Here is an 18,198-nt window from a genome sequence, read left to right on the forward strand (position 1 = left end):
GTGCTTTATTTCTTTTTTAAAAATATGAGCCATGTGCTCTCTTGGGAAATTATTTTGGAAAATCTTTATATTTAGATTCTAATTTTAAGATCATTTCCAATATAGAGGAGGACCCAATGCTATGCCAGGCACTGGGGAACATTACCTACCTGGTATTTTATATTTAATTAAAAATTTGTATTTTTGAACATAGATCACATAAATTTGATCTGTAAATGCAGGCAAAGGTGAGTTTTGTGCTATAACTTATAATCTCCTTTGTGCTATAACTTTGTGCTACACAAAATACAAAAATACAAAAATTTGTATTTTTGAACACAGATCACATAAATTTGATCTGTAAATGCAGGCAAAGGTGAGCTTTGTGCTATAACTTTGTGCTATAACTTATAATCCTCCACCTTTGCTCACTGCCATGGTAAGCCTCACATCAGTTTTCTTGGTATAAGGGCTAGAAAAAATATATTTCTGTTTCCACCACACACCAAGGGTGTTTGCTTTTGGTGTTTCTGTTTTATTTGGAAGAGTCACCCACCTTGTAGCAGCACGGAACTTTATGTACGCTCCGATTTTCAACAAAGCCATGAAAACTAAAGTTCAAATTATAAGACTTAGAAAATACTGTCAAAATAAAAATATGTTTCTGTGAGTTCCTGTTTCACTGAGACTATAACTTGCTGCTTCCCTATTCTCTTTCAAGAACTTTTATATTTCTGAAGGCTCATTTTTTATGTTTTGACTTTTAGTTAGAGTTGATACATAAACAACCATGCTACTAGAAATGGGACTTCATTCCAAGGATTTTAATTGCTCATTATTCTTTAGTTTGTATACTGGCAACTTGCATCCAATAATATTTTCCAGATTCTTACTGTTTATTAAGGTGGTTTGCTTGAAGATACTTTCCCTAATTTCTTTGAATTCCTATGGTGTAACAGCCTACTATTTCTTATTATGATACTTTGTAGATTCTCAGCTTATTAGATACCATTTTACTATATTTTTATGTGGTGTTAAAATATTCTCTCATTCAAAGCTTTTAGATTTGTTTTCTTTAGAAAGGGTATAAGCAACGTACAACTTTTGAGTTCTTGCCTTTTTTATATTTAGCCTACTGCCAAACTTGAATTGAGAATATTACTGCATATAAATTCAGATTCAAAGTATTTCCCTCATTTTGATGAAAATCTTGCATCACAATTTTAATATGGTATTAAATATCATATGTTATTATACATTATAATATTTGTGAAATTATGTTTCAATGTTGTATAAGAGTCTGGTGCCAGTTACATATACATGTCAGTAGCCTTTGCTTACTTGAAGTAGGAGATTTCAGTTCCTTTTAGGTTTAGGAATCTTGTTATCCAGAGTGCAGCTATGGGTGAAAATTTTTCACTGTATATGAATCTGTAAGATCAATTTTCCAGCATCTACATAAATCAAATGAGGTAAATGTTGTATTAAGAATTCATGTTTCATGCTTTTCTCCCACCCCATATTTTTCATTCCTATCTTTTTGTTCTACTCCATAGAATTTTACCTCATAATTGTAAGGAGCTTGATTTGTCATTACTTTTCTAGCTCTTGAGTTAGAAGGTTTAGAATATTTTCAACCTATCTTTTGTCACCTTATGTGTATTCAAAGCTATAATTTTATTTTAACTTGTGGTTTAGCTATACTACAAAATTTGATATGTTGCAATTTTATTTTTATTTCACTCAGAGTATTTTCTAATTTACTTTTTTCCTACCCATGAGTTATCTAAAACTATTTTGCTTAATTTCTTTTTTATTTTTCTGATAACTTTTCTTTCCTATTTACTATAGTCTGTCTTATTCCAATTACTTATATTATGCTGTGGCTTGTTTTTGGACTCAGCTTATGACCTATTTTGGAAAAAATTTCCATGTGAACTTAAGAACAATGGGTATTTAGTAGCTGAGAAAATGTCATTAAAGTAAGTCGTGTTGTTCAGGTTAAGTTTTCTTTCTGTAAGATGGATAGAATATTAGATCACCTCAATTTTCTCAGAGGTTGTATTTCAGTTTTCAGGTCTTTTTTGTTTTAGTCTTGTTTCTATTCCTAGGGCATAGCTGTTACTCATATTGTGTGCCATGATGCCTTGTGTAGGTCACTTACTCTCATCTTTCTAGATTCTGAAATGAATGAAATGAAATTGATCATACTTTTCTGCCTTGCCTGGTTTTGAATTCAAAGCTTAAGAGATTCTGTTCAATTGAAACTGTACATGTATGAGTAAACCATGCAATTATGCAGAAATGCACCTGTCTCAAAATATCTGTTTTAATAGATACTTTTATATTTGAAATATATATATACACACACACACACACACAATATATACAATGTTTTCTGTAGGAAACAAATTTTCACTGTGATAATGCAAATGAACTTGCTTTTCCCAAGAATTTCATGATATAGATAAATAATAATTAGCAATTGTTTCTAATAAAATAATATATTAATCATAGAGTTTAACAACTTCTAAGAATTTGTAAAACAAGGGATTTCTTTTTTTTCGACTTTTCTTTTTATTAATATACTTTAAGTTCTAGGGTACATGTGCACAATGTGCAGGTATGTTACATATGTATACTTGTGCCATGTTGGTGTGCTGCACCCGTCAACTCGTCAGCACCCATCAACTCATCATTTACATCAGGTATAACTCCCAATGCCATCCCTCCCCCATTCCCCCTCCCCATAATAGGCCCCAGTGTGTGATGTTCCCCTTCTCGAGTCCAAGTGATCTCATTGTTCAATTTCCACTTACGAGTGAGAACATGTGGTGTTTGGTTTTCTGTTCTTGCGATAGTTTGCTGAGAATGATGGTTTCCAGCTGCATCCATGTCCCTACAAAGGACACAAACTCATCCCTTTTTATGGCTACATAGTATTCCATGGTGTATATGTGCCACATTTTCTTAATCCAGTCTGTCACTGATGGACATTTGGGTTGATTCCAAGTCTTTGCTATTGTGAATAGTGCCACAATAAACATACGTGTGCATGTGTCTTTATAGCAGCATGATTTATAGTCCTTTGGGTATATACCCAGTAATGGGATGGCTGGGTCATATGGTATTTCTAGTTCTAGATCCTTGAGGAATCGCCACACTGTTTTCCACAATATTTGAACTAGTTTACAATCCCACCAACAGTGTAAAAGTGTTCCTATTTCTCCACATCCTCTTCAGCACCTGTTGTTTCCTGACTTTTTAATGATTGCCATTCTAACTGGTGTGAGATGGTATCTCATTGTGGTTTTGATTTGCATTTCTCTGATGGCCAGTGATGATGAGCATTTTTTCATGTGTCTGTTGGCTGTATGAATATCTTCTTTTGAGAAATGTCTGTTCATATCCTTTGCCCACTTTTTGATGGGGTTGTTCGTTTTTTTTCTTGTAAATTTGTTTGAGTTCTTTGTAGTTATGGAGATTAGCCCTTTGTCAGATGAGTAGATTGCAAATATTTTCTCCCATTCTGTAGGTTGTCTGTTCACTCTGATGGTAGTTTCTTTTGCTGTGAGGAAGCTCTTTAGTTTAATTACATCCCATTTCCACACATCTACAGCCATATGATCTTTGACAAACCTGAGAAAAACAAGAAATGGGGAAAGGATTCCCTATTTAATAAACGGTGCTGGGAAAATTGACTAGCCATAAGTAGAAAGCTGAAACTGGATCATTTCCTTACTCCTTATACGAAAATTAATTCAAGATGAATTAGAAACTTAAATTTAGACCTAATAACATAAAAACCCTAGAAGAAAACCTAGGTAATACCATTCAGGACATAGGCATGGGCAAGGATTTCGTGTCTAAACCACCAAAAGCAACGGCAACAAAAACAAGGGATTTCAATAGGTGAGACTCACAGCTAACATACAGTGATCAGATGTAGACCTTGAGTAATTTTAATTGGCTTGTGTAATTTTAATCTGTAGCAACTTCAAGCCTGTGGAGGATATTTTCTTGTTGGAAAACTTTTTGTCTTGATACCAATGATACTCTTAAGTGGTCATCTTGCCTACTTTGTCATTTTTCCTTCTCTGTTTTTGCTTATTTATCTTCCCCTACCAAGCCATTTCTAGTTGGAATTACTCAAGATTGGATGTTAAGCGATCTGATCTGATCTGATCTCTTCTTATACTATAGTCTACCCATAAGCATTGTATCTCTTCACAAAAATGCAATCATCACCTATACTCAACAGTGTCATTACTTTTATCCCTAACTCCTGTTTTTCCACTGAGTACTACCCATTCATCTAACAGTCTAATTGAAATTTTACACATGTTCAAGGAAACTCAAATCTAACATATAAAAATTCCAAACTAATCACTTCCCTTCCTCTTCTCCTTAACTGTTACATTTCTTATTTGATTTCTTAGTAAGTGGCCCAATTCAATTCATTATTGCAAGCCAGAGAACTAGCAATAAACCATGGCATGTCCATCCCCTTCACCCACAATAGTTAATTTATCACTGAGTCCTCTCTGCTTTTCTTCCTCTACATTTATCAAATCTAACCTACTTCTTTCTCTCTCTGTCACCTAGTTCAAATTAACAGTTCCCATTGGTACATTTACAACATCCTTCTCAACGTTTTCATCTGCATTCACTCTGCCATTTGCTCTTGACACTGCAGGTCCAGTTATCTTTCTCCCTCCCCCCACCTCTAAAATCTGATTATATAAGCTTCTCCAAGGACTTCAAATACATTAAAAAAATTTAATCATTGTTAGGATAAAAACAAATCTTTATAACATGGTTTACAAATTCTCCATCTAATGTTAACTTTTTAATTGTATTGTACTTTTTATTTTTCCCTATTCCAGCCATTCTGAACTTTTTTCAGTCCTCTGCCATGGAAAACTGCTTATAGTTTTCACTCATACTGAAATACAATTACGTCCTTTTTTAATGTGGATTCCTTAGACACATTTAAGTTCAAAACTTTTATTATTATTATTATTATTATTATTAGACGGTGTCTGGCTCTGTCACTCAGGCTGGAGTGCAGTGGTGCAATCTTGGCTCACTGCAAGCTCCACCTCCTGGGTTCATGCCATTCTCCAGCCTCAGCCTGCTAAGTAGCTGGGACTACAGGCGTCCGCCACCACGCCCGGCTAATTTTTTTTTTATTTTTTATTTTTATTTTTTGTATTTTTTAGTGGAGACGGGGTTTCACCATGTTAGCCAGGACGGTCATGATTTCCTGACCGCATGATCCACCTGCCTCGGCCTTCCAAAGTGCTGGGATCACAGGCGTGAGGTACCGCGCTAGGCCTAAATTCAAAACCTTTTACATTAGAAAAGACTTTTTACTCACCCTGAAAAGATGAAATTACTGGTTTTATCTTCTCTTATAAAACATGATAAGTCTTCTATTTAGCATTTATGTCAGTTATAATTTTATGCATTTATTTTGAAATTACTTGAATCAACGTGTATCTTCCCCACCAGAGTATGGTGCTATAAATCATACCCATGTTTATTTCTTTGTCATATGCATTATATCTGCATAATGTCTGTTATTCAATGAGTACTGACAATCATTCATGCATTTATTATAAAATAACTTACTGAAGGTTTTTTAGAGTTCATATATGTTTGGGCTAAGGATATAATATTGAAGGGGAGCACCCATGATTATAGCTGCTGGTGATAAAACTAAACAAACAAAAATCCTTATCTTTTGAAAGCTTCAATAGTGGGATGACACAAAAAGTGAACACATGAATATTAAATATCTGTCCTATAAAGAAAAAATAAAGCATGATAGGGTATTGCTTCACTGCAATTCTATTTTAAGCAGGGTGATCAAAACAACACCTCTTGGAAAAGACGATGATTGAGAAGAGACCTAAGCAAAATAAGAAAGCAAGTCACGTGGGGATCTGAGAAAGGCAGCTTATGGTTGAAAAAAACAGGTGCGAAAATCCTGATGCTAGAGTTGCCAAATCAAATACAGGACACCCAGTTATATTTGAAATTCAGAAAAACAACATTTGTTTTAAGAGAAGAATGTCCCAAATATTTCATGGGGCATAATTAGACTAAAGAAGTTTTCATTGTTTTTCTGAAATTCAAATGTAACAGGGCATCCTGTTTTTTCTTTGCTCAATCTGGCAACTCCACACTGAGGCAAAGTGAGCTTTGTGCATTTAAAATATAGCACAGTGAGTCGGAGCCTTAGACGGATGTAAAAAAATGCAAGAGAGAAAACTGGAGAGAGTTACAGTGATCAGAACAGGCAGGGTCTTGAGGACAACTTTAAGGCCTAATTTTAGTCTAAGTGTGAAAGAAATTATTGAAACTTTTTTGATTTGGAGAGTAGCGTAATCCCATTATTGTTTTTAAAAGAATTATAATGACTGCTGAATGAATAAATAATGATGATGATTACATGGAGTGGTAATTAGAGAAGCTTTTTAGGAAAATAAAACATCCTGAGGGAATATATAATTAGAGAGGATTTTGAGAAAAGAGTTATAAGTTAGCAAAGCTTGTACTAAAGATTAACTTTGTTCTAATAATTAAGTTATAAGAAAAATAAATTTGTAGTAGAGGTCAGAGAGGATTATATCATAGAAACCAACTATTTACAAAGATAAAGTCAAAAATGTTAAGAAAACAATCACAGTATAGCAGTAATTTAAATTGTTGAAGGATGGATTAGGTAAATTTTAGCAAAGTATGGAAATTTCAAGTAAGGCTTGTCCAGCTCTACAGAAGACAATGCATTGGTAATAGGCACCATATTAGTTTCCTATGGCTGCCCTAACAAAGTAGCACAACATATGTTGGCATAAATAACAGAAATGTTTTGCCTCACCCTTCTGGGGGCTATAAGTCAAAGATTAAAATGTTGGCAAGGTTGGTTGCCTCTGAGGGATTCCGGTGGTTTGCTGGTAACCTTTGGCATTCTTTAGCTTGTAGAAGTTTCACCCAAATCTTTATCTTCACCTTTACATGCTGGTCACCTCGTGTCTTTATCTGTGTTCAAATTTCCCTCTTTTATGAGGTCATAAGTCATATTTGAGTAGGGCTCACCCTACTGCAGTTTGATCTTACATTAACTAAATGTATCTGGAACAAATGTGTTCCCAAATAAGGTCCCATTCTTGTGTATAGGGAATAGGATATCAATACGTGACTTGGGAAAGGGAGTAGAATTAACCCAGGACAGGTACTCACACAAAATAACTGGTAAGACATTTTATAGTTGACTACATTTTTAAATTTTATAACTGAAGTGTATACTACTATTTCTATCACATAACCTTTTTTTAACAACATACATACACAATTTTAATATTTTAAGCATTTTCACATAAAATTCCATGTGATCCACACATCACTACTATGTGGTGAATATTGTTTTCCAATTTTATACATAAGCTGAGACTTCGAATGAGAATTTCACCTAGTGAGTGACAGTCGTTATTTCACCCTTAAATTTCCAATGTCCAAAATCCATTTGAATCACTAAGCAAGCAGTTTATGGACAAAGAAGTAAAATCCAGGAAGCATAAAGTGCATGATGTCTTTCATTGGGATGGTATAAAAAATATAAGAGTTTGTTGTATCATCATATTTTAAAAAGTATATTTTCATAATCTTAATACTTTGATTTTAATAATAATATATTTGAAATTTTGAATGCCTGATTTTTTTCCTTGTCTAGTCATTTTATTTGCAGCAAGTAATGCTTATCGATGAACTCATTTCTACTTTTCCCATTTTAAGGCCAATCACCAGTTTCTTTCACTGCAGTCTTAAAATTTTATACTTCATTTCTATCCTAGCAGCTCTAGCATATAAGACTACTGAAGAAATCTGTCAAATATTCACACCTAGTGACAGGCAATGAACTAGTTGTCACCAAATCTTCCTGGTTTCAGGAGAAGCCCCAAAAAAGGAGAGAGAAAAGATTGATTTTCACTTTTGAAAACCCTTCTAAGTGAATCCTCTTACTGTTAATTCTATGGTTGAAACATAAGTTCAATCGGAAATCACCGAAAAACACCATCAGCTTAATTGACTATAGAACATTTCCATAAATCTGGCAAGTAATAAAGACTCAAATATGCCCGTTAGGCAGACCTTCCTTTTCAGATGTGTTCCCAGTGCACACAATCAACCTGAATATGACAGTTGCTTACATTTACTTGTCACCATGACACAGCTAAGAGAAAGAAGATGAATTATATTACTTATTGGGAGAAGAGTAGTGAATATTTTGGATAGTTAACTAAGCAGATTAGACAAATAAATAAATAAATAATGTATCTACTGGTTCTTGTGTCTTTTGAAGTAAAGGCTTAATGTAAATTTTCAGAATGATATTAAAAATGATCTTAACATTATTTATTGAATCTATTTTTATATGGATATGAATATTCTTCAAAATAATTTGTTTATTGTTTTTAAAACTTTAAAAATTTTAGTTCTAGAATATTTTTAAATGAAGGGAATTTATATCTATTAAGAAAACTTCAACTCACAATTATCTGGAAACAAATCTTAGACAAGTTTTGTAAGTTTAATATTTAAAACTGTAAACTTATAAAGAATAATATTTAAAAGTAAAATATATTATCCTAGTATGATACAGATGAGAAAAGATCAGCGTATAATAAAATTTTGCAAGGAAAACATCAAGAAATAAAGGGAAAAATGATAAAAGAAGACTTCTAGGTAGCATGACAATATATTTTGTTTTCTCAGTATTGTAATAATTTAAACCTGTTCTGGCAGTCCTTACTTGGATATTTGTATTTATATTACTGCTAGTGGAGTATTATTTATATTTCTAATAATTTTTGTAATAAAATAACCTAGGATAATTTGGGGAGACTGACATTTTGTACCTTTTATTTCCTCAATTGTCTCCCATAATCGTATTTAAAATGTATATATAGTTAATAGTATATATTCACAATAATATTTGACTAAATCTGACAGCGAATCATGTTTATCTTCTCTTGATCTTTTCCAGGCTTAATGTAATTAACATGTCCTTTTCAAGACAACATGCAGGAAAATAACATTTGCTAAAATAACATTTGTGAAAATATTGAAGTGTTCTTGGAATACAAGCAGCCAATTAGAGAGGATGCCTTCTGTTCTCAGAGGGTGGTGGGAGGTGTGTGTATGCTACTGTACCTATTAGCCTTTTGGTGGAACAATCAGTTGTGCCATAACCTGTGTTGTGTTCTGCAAAATCAATTAAGCATTAGGCCACCACGGCGGCTATATTTTTGGGAAATGACATTGTTTGACATTGAAATAAGGCATAAGCTTGAAATAGAGGATGAACAGCCTTGCCCTTGAGCACATTGAGCATAATGTGAACCCTATCGTGGCAGTAGTAGTACCATTTATTTTATGGTATATATTTAAAACTACTTATGTTGTTATTTGGTAACTCACTTTTCATTTTGCAATAAGTCACTGAGGCCATACAATTGTAAAACAACAACAAAAGCAGAAGAAATTACCTATTTAATAAAAAAAATAAGCACTGAACTTTCAAGTTTTAAGAAAGTTGATGAAGAATGGGAAATAGGAAAAATTGTAGGTTCTTTTGAATTATTAGGATTTGGAGAGGATTTTTGTGATAGTGCTTATTATGTTAAACTCAAATGACTCAAATCTATTAACAAAGCACCTGGATGGAATGTTAGTAATTTTAACACACTTTTTCAAAAGAGGATAATTTAACATGTGGGACTTACAGGGATGAAAACCTGCAATAATTATTTGAAATTTTCACAAGAGAGTTGTCTTTTCTTTCTTATTTTTTTTTTTTGAAAATTTGTATTAGCGTAGACATATGATTTTATACTTCGACTTATAATACAATACTAGCTTATTTACTTCATTACTCAAAGTGTTTCACTTTGGGCATTGAGAGCACTTTCAGTTATCCCCTGTGTCCTTTCAAGATTCCTCCATCATTGTGAGTTGTTTTGTTGTCTGTTTTTATTTTAAGACTTCCTTAATTTCTGGCACTACAAGATGTTCCAACCTCACCCTGCATATTTCTTGTAATCAAGTATTTCTTTAAGGTTTCCTGCTTTCTCTTCCTAGAGAATAGTATAAAAAACTAAGATCCAGGTACAAAGTGAGTACTGTTGCTACTAAAGTGTTGTATCTTCTAAACCTCTAAGTTGACAAGGCAAGGAAATATCTGAATATATATTAACCAGTGTATACATGTATGTATACATATTTTTATGTCTAACTGTCTGTATCTATAATGAGGTAGAAATAAGTTGACACTGAAATCCCCAACTCTAATCCATTACCCCATGGATTACTCTAGCCTTATCCCTTTGTTTTCGTGTAAATTCCCAAAAGTAGAAAACTTGGTTCACAATAGTAAACAAAATCTGGTGTGAATTTATTTAATACTTCATCTTTTATACAAGTATAGCAGTATTAGAAGTGGTAACCTATACCCCTGTGGGATACAACTTTGTCTACTAGAATGCAGTGCTTACATGCATTTGCTTTTGCTTCCAGTCTTAGACTCATCTTATGTCTAGTTACTCATGTCAGCACTCGATTCAGTAAGTTTGTTTCATTTATAACACAGTTGATTCTCTTCTCACAGCCTGCATTCCTTCCTGGGATCCCTTGACCTAAGTTTTTTTAAAAATTGTTGCATACATTAAAGTTTGCTCTTTTTGCTGTAAAGTTCTATGAGCTTTAACATACATATAATACTAATGTAACCACCATTACAATATCATACATTATATTTTTAGCACTATATAAATCCCCTGTGACTCATATAGTCAATCCTATCTCTACCTTCTGAACCCACAGCAAACACAGATCTTTTGTAGTGTCTGTATAGTTTTGCTTTTCCAGGCTTTCATTTGTGGGAATCATACAGTATCTTGCCCCTGCAGACAGTCTTCTTTCATGTAGTAAAGGGCAGGTAATATTCATTCATATCTTCCATGGCTCACTAACTCATTATTTATTATAACTGAATAATATTCCATTATATAGATGTACTAGTTTTTTTTTTTTAATCCATTCACCTATCAAATAACATCTTGATTGGTTTCAGTTTGGGGTATTTCTAAATAAAGTCACTGTAAACATTGTATAAAGGTTTTTGTGTGACCATAAGTTTCAAATCTATTGGGTAAATACTTAGAAGCATAATGGCTGGATTATATTTTAAGAATATTTTTTAGCTTTGTAGGAGACCATTAAACTTCTTCCTAAGTGCCTATACTCTTTTAAATTCCCACCAGCGATTAATGACAATTTCTGTTGCTCCATTTCCTTAGTAGCATTAGGTATTTCGAGTTGTATGAATTTTAGTCATTCTAATAGATATGTAATGGTATCATATTATTGTATTAATTTGGAATTATCTGGTGACAAATAATTGTGAGAATATATTTACATGTTTATTTGCTTTATGTGTAACTTTAATGAGGTGTCTGTTCTGATCTTTTGCCATTTTAACTTTGTGTTTTCTTATTGTATAATTTTAAAGGTTCTTGTATATTTTACAGACAAGATCTTTATTAATGTTTGGCCAATATGTTCCCACATATGTAGCTTATCTTTTATTCTTTCATTTCTGTTTTTCACAGAGAAGAATTTTTAATTAAAAAAAAATACAACTTGTCAATTTTTTTCTTTCATGTGTTGTGCTATTGGTGTTATATCAAGGACTTCATCACATACATTCTTTCCTATGTTTTCTCCCAGAAGTTTTAGGCTTTTCTGCATTACATTTAGATTTATGATCAATTTTGAGTTATTTTCTGCTGAAGGTATATGCTGTGTGTCTTGCCTCATTTTTTGGATATGGACATCTATTTGTTTCAGCATGACTTGTTGAATACACTATCCTTTCTCCATTGAATTGGCTGTGGATCTTTGTCACAGTTCATTTGATTATATTTGCATGAGTCTATGTCTGGTCTCCTTTATCTTAGTCCATTGATCTGTGTCCTCATTCTTTCCTCAATATTGTGCTGTCTTGATTATTATAACTTTGTGGTAAGTCTTGAAATGAGTTAGACTTCCAACTCTGCTCTTTTGCTTTAGTACTGTGTTAGGTGACCTTTCTATATAAATTTAGAATGAATTTGTTAATATCTACACCATAACTTTCTGGCGTTTTTTGGGATTGCCATGAATCTATAGAGTAAACTAAGAAGAATTAACAGATTAATAATATATATTCTAATTCACAAATGTTATTTATTCCCTTATTTCTTTGGTAAGAGTTTTGTAGTTTTTCTCATGTAGATCATATACACATTTTGTTAGACTTATATGTGAGTATTTCCCTTTTTTGTGATACCATAAATGACACCATGTTTTTAATTTTAAATTAAAATTAATTGGTTTTCTTTTTATTTTCTAATTGTTCATTGCTGGAATGTAGGAAACCAATTATTTTTTTTGTATTATCCTTCAATCCTGACACCTTGCTATAATTACTTATTAATCCCAGGAATTTTGTTGTTGTTGTTTCAAATCTTTGGGACTTTCTAATAATAATATTAGTTTCATAGAAATTGGACTTCAAGGAAAAGACAATTATCAGGGAGAGAGAAGGGCATCATATAATGTTGTAAATCACTATGGAGTTTGCATTAGTCTGTTTTCATACTGCTGACAAACACATACCCGAGACTGGGCAATTTACAACAGAAGAGGTTTATTGGACTTACAGTTCCACGTGTCTGGGAAGGCCTCATAATCATAGCAGAAGGCAAGGAGGAGCAAGTCACATTTTACATGGATGGCAGCAGGCAAAGAGAAAAAGAGAGCTTATACAGGGAAACTCCCATTTTTAAAACTATCAGATCTTGTGAGACTAATTCACTATCATGAGAACATTGCAGGAAAGACCTGCCCCAATAATTCAATTGCCTCCCATCAGGTTCCTCCCATGACATATGAAAATTGTAGGAGTTACAATTCAAGATGAGATTTGGGTGGGGACACAGCCAAACCATATCATTCTACCCCAGACCCTCCCAAATTTCATGTCCTCACATTTCAAAATCAACCATGCCTTCCCAGCAATCCCCAAAGTCTTAACTCATTTCAGCATTAAGTTAAAAGTCCACAGTCAAAAGTCACATCTGAGACAAGTCTCTTCTGCCTATAAGCCTGTAAAATCAAAAGCAAGTTAGTCACTTCCTAGATACAGGCATTGGGTAAATACAGCCATTCCAAATGGGAAAAGTTGGCCAAAACAAAGAGACTACAAGTGTCATGCAAATTCAAAATCCAGTGGGGCAGTCAAATCTTAAAGCTCCAAAATGATCTCTTTTGACTCCATACCTCACATCCAGGTCATGCTGATGCAAGAGGTGGCTTCCCATGGTCTTGGGCATCTCTGACCCTGTGGTTTTGTAGGGTACAGCCTCCCTCCTGGTTGCTTTCAGAGGCTGGCATTGAGTGTCTGTGGCATTTCCAGTTGCATGGTGCAAGCTGTAAGTGGATCTACCATTCTGGGATCTGGAGGATGGTGGCTCTCTTCTCACAGCTCCACTACGTGGTGCTCCAGTAGGGACTCTGAGTGGGAGCTCCAATCCCACATTTCTTTTCTGTATTGCCCTAGCAGAGGCTCTCCATAAGGGTCTTTCCTTGCAGCAAACTTCTGCCTGGGCATCCAAGCATTTCCATACATCTTCTGAAATCTAGCCGGAGGTTCCCAAATCCCAGTTCTTGACTTCTGTGCATTCACAGGCCCAACACCACATGGAAGCTGTCAAGGCTTGGGGCTTGCAGCCTCTGAAGCCATGGCCCAAGCTCTACATTCGCCCCTTTCAGTCATAGCTGGAGTGACTGGAATACCGGGCACTAGGTACCTGCTGCACACAGCACAGGGACCCTGGGCCTGGCCTAGGAAACCACTTTTTCCTCCTAGGCCTTGAGGCCTGTGATAAAAGGGGTTCCCTGAAGACCTCTGACATGCCCTGAAGACATTTTTACCATATTCTTGGGGATTAACATTTGGTTTCTCATGATTTAATCAAATTTCTTCAGCCTGCTGAATTACTCCTCAGAAAATTGGATTTCCTTTTCTATAGCACTGGCAGACTGCAAAGTTTCTGAACTTTTATGCTCTGCTTCCCTTGTAAAACTGAATGCCTTTAACAGCACCCAAGTCATCTCTTGAATGCTTTGCTGCTGCTGAGCAAGTTCTTCGGCCAGGCTCTGAAATTAAGGCAATAATCAATACCGTACCAACCAAAAAAGTCCAGGACCAGATGGATTCACAGCTGAACTCTACCAGAGATACAAGGAGGAGCTGGTACCATTCGTTCTGAAACTATTCCAATCAATAGAAAAAGAGGGAATCCTCCCTAACTCATTTTATGAGGCCAGCATCATCCTGGTACCAAAGTCTGGCAGAGACACAACAAAAAAAGAGAATTTTAGACCAATATCCCTGATGAACATCGATGCAAAAATCCTCAGTAAAATACTGGCAAACCAAATTCAGCAGCACATCAAAAAGCTTATCCACCATGGTGAAGTGGGCTTCATCCCTGGAACGTAAGGCTGGGTCAACATACGCAAATCCATAAATGTAATCTATCATATAAGCAGAACCAAAGACAAAAACTGCATGATTATCTCAATAGATGCAGAGAAGACCTCTGACAAAATTCAACAGCCCTTCATGCTAGAAACTCCCAATAAATTAGGTATTGATGGGATGTATCTCAAAATAATAAGAGCTATTTATGACAAACCCACAGCCAATATCATACTCAATGGGCAAAAATCAGAAGCATTCCCTTTGAAAACTGGCACAAGACATGGATGCCCTCTCTCACCACTCCTATTCAATGTAGTCTTGGAAATTCTGGCCAAGGCAATCAGGCAGGAAAAAGAAATAAAGGGTATTGAATTAGGAAAAGAGGAAGTCAAATTGTCCCTGTTTGCAGATGACACGGTTGTATATTTAGAAAATCCCATCATCTCAGCCCAAAATCTCCTTAAGCTGATAAGTAACTTCAGCAAAGTCTCAGCATACAAAATCAATGTGCAAAAATCACAAGCATTCTTATACACCAATAACAGACAAAGAGCCAAATCATGAGTGAACTCCCATTCACAATTTCTTTAAAGAGAATACAATTCCTAGAAATCCAACTTACAAGGGATGTGAAAGACCCCTTCAAGGAGAACTACAAACCACTGCTCAATGAAATAAGAGGATATAAACAAATGGAAGAACATTCCATGTTCATAGATAGGAAGAATCAATATCATGAAAATACTGCCCAAAGTAATTTCTAGATTCAATGTCATCCCCATTAAGCTACCAATGATTTTCTTCACAGAACTGGAAAAAACTGCTTTAAAGTTCATATGGAACCAAAAAATAGCCCACATTGCCAAGACAATCCTAAGTCAAAAGAAAGCTGGAGGCATCATGCTACCTGACTTCAAACTATACTACAAGGCTGCAGTAATGAAAATAGCATGGTACTGGTACCAAAACAGAGATATAGACCAATGGAACAGAACAGAGTCCTCATAAATAATACCACACATCTACAACCATCTGATCTTTCTCAAACGAGACAAAAACAATAAATAGGGAAAGGATTCCCTATTTAATAAATGCTGCTGGAAAACTGGCTAGTCATATGTAGAAACCTGAAACTGGATCCCTTCCTTACACCTTATACAAAAATTAATTCAAGATGGACTAAAGATTTAAATGTTAGACCAAAAACCATAAAAACCCTAGAAGAAAACCGAGGCAATACAATTCAGGACATAGGCATGGGCAAGGACTTCATGTCTAAAACTCTAGGTATTGTTACAGGTAGTTAGGCATGAGTGGGGCAGGAGAGTGCTCTCCCCCACCCACCAGGAATATCAGGTGATCATTTGACAATGACATTGCCTCTCTAAAAATGATAATTTGGCAGGCTGCACCAGAGAAAGACAATCTTCTAGTGATCCACAGTTAACATTAAAGTGTTAACCGAATGCAGGCACCAGGGAAAAGCAAAAAAGAGCTTCCAATAAAATCTCAAGTATGGGCAAATGAGCCCGGACACGCACATTATGAGTCTAAATGGTCAGGTATGACATTCTGGGAGTATTCCACCAGAAAAGAGAAGCAAGCCTCAGATGGGCATGCATACAACTTCCTAAAAACACTGCACATGCTCAGTTTTCAACGGTAAGAATGGCACTGCGTATGTGGGCAGCCCACCCTAAGGGAAGAATCATGGGAAAGGAGTGCAAGATACAGGAAGAAGGTCAGACTATAAAGTTCTAGGATCAAGGTTAAACATGGCACTTGACCTCGGTGCACATGTGGGTCTCTTCCAAGTGTACTTTCCTTTATTTCCTACTCTAAAGCTTTTAACAAATTTCCACTCCTGCTCTGAAACTTGCTTCAGTCTCTTGTTCTGCCTTACGCCCTCAGGAAAATTCTTTCTTCTGAGGAGGCAAGAATCGAGGTTGCTGCAGCCCTGTATGGATTCACCACTGGTAACTGGGTATCTTCCACCGGTAACAGTATTATCCTCTACTGTAGAACCCTAGAACTTGATCATCTTGCATAACTGAAAGTTTGAACCCTTTGATCAACAACTCTCCATTTTCCCCTCCTTCCAATCCCTGATAATCACCAGTCTATTATCTGGTTCTATATGTTTGACTATTTTTGAATCTATATATAAATGAGATCATGCCATAATTGTCCTTTTGTGTCTGGCTTAATTACTTACCATAAAATTCTCGAGGTACGTGCCTTTTGCTGCAAATGACAGTATTTCTGTCATTATTAAGGCTCAATAATATTTCATGGTATGTATATAGCTGAATTTCTTTATCCTATAGACATTTAGGATTTTACCACATCTTGATTACTGAGAATAATGCTTCAATGAACATGGAGTTAGAAATAGATCTTTGAGATCCCGATATTCAATTTCTTTGGACATATGCCCAGAATTGGAATTGTTGTATCAAATGATACTTTGTCTATTAATTTTTGGAGTGACTTCCTTTCTGTTTTCCATAGTATTTACATCCATTTATATCTTTACCAGCAATGCACAAGGATTCCCTTTCTTTCACATCCTTCCAACACTTATCTTTTGGTTTTAGTTGTAGTTTTTTAAATTTCAGGGGTTTTTTTTTGTTTTTTGTTTTAAAATATTAGCCATTTTAACAGGTATACAGGTATGAAGTGAGATCTAATTTGACTTTTGATTTGCATTTCCCTGATGATTAGTGATGTTAAGCACCTATTTATACACCTGCTGGCCATTTGTATATCCTCTTGGGAGAAATGTTTATTCAGGTTCTTTGCCCATATAAATAGTTGGATTATCTGGGGTTTTGTTTTGTTTTCTATTGAGTTGTATGAGTTCCTTAATATTTTTAATATTAACCCCTTATCAGATACACAATTTGCAAATTTGTCCTCCCATGGTGTAGGCTTACTTCGTATTTTGTTGATTGTTTCCTTTGATATGTGGAAAATTTTTAGTTTAATGTAAGTCAATTTGTCTGTATTTGTTGTTGTTGCCTGAGCTTTGGTGTTAGATGAAAGAAATTATTGCAAAATCCAAGAACTTTTTTTTATGTTCTCTTCTAATAGTTTTATGGCTTCAGATTTTATCTTTGTCTTCAAAGCATTTTTGAATTGATTTTTTTGTATGGTATGAGATAAAGGTTCGAATTTATTCTTTTGCTTGTGGATATCCAGTTTTGCCCAAGTCATTTATTAAAGAGACTATACTTTGCCAATTGTGCAATCTTGACCCATGGAAGACTAATTGCTCATATAAGCATGGGTTTACTTCTGAGACTTTGTTCTGTTACATTGGTGTCAATTTTTTTATTAGTTTCGTACTGTTTTGATTACTCTAGATTTGCAATGTATTTTGAAATCAGAGAGCATCATACCTCTAACTTTATTCCTTTTGCTCAAAATTGCTTTAGCTATTCAGAGTGTTTTGTAATTTCAAATGAATTTTAAGATAGTTCTATTACAGTAAAAAATGCCACTGCAATTTTGAAAGAGATGGCACTAATTCTGTAAATTCCTTCTGGTAATTTGGGCATTTAACAATATTAATTCTTTTAATCATTCATGAGCATGGAATATTTTTCCATTTATTTATGTCTGTG

At 34.7% G+C, this 18,198-nt stretch overlaps 1 long non-coding RNA gene across 1 annotated transcript in view; it reads left to right on the plus strand.

The window, feature by feature from the left end:
• Window positions 1–16,769, plus strand: part of LOC108582867 — a 125,220-nt gene extending 108,451 nt beyond the window's left edge. The window contains exons 2-3 of the long non-coding RNA XR_001896797.3: window positions 9,032–9,178; window positions 16,484–16,769. This is a non-coding gene — a long non-coding RNA (uncharacterized LOC108582867). The remainder of the gene's footprint in view (window positions 1–9,031; window positions 9,179–16,483) is intronic.
• Window positions 16,770–18,198: the final 1,429 nt, after the last annotated feature.

This window comes from Papio anubis, chromosome 1 (assembly GCF_008728515.1).
Source record: "Papio anubis isolate 15944 chromosome 1, Panubis1.0, whole genome shotgun sequence".
Taxonomy (NCBI): Eukaryota; Metazoa; Chordata; class Mammalia; order Primates; family Cercopithecidae; genus Papio; species Papio anubis.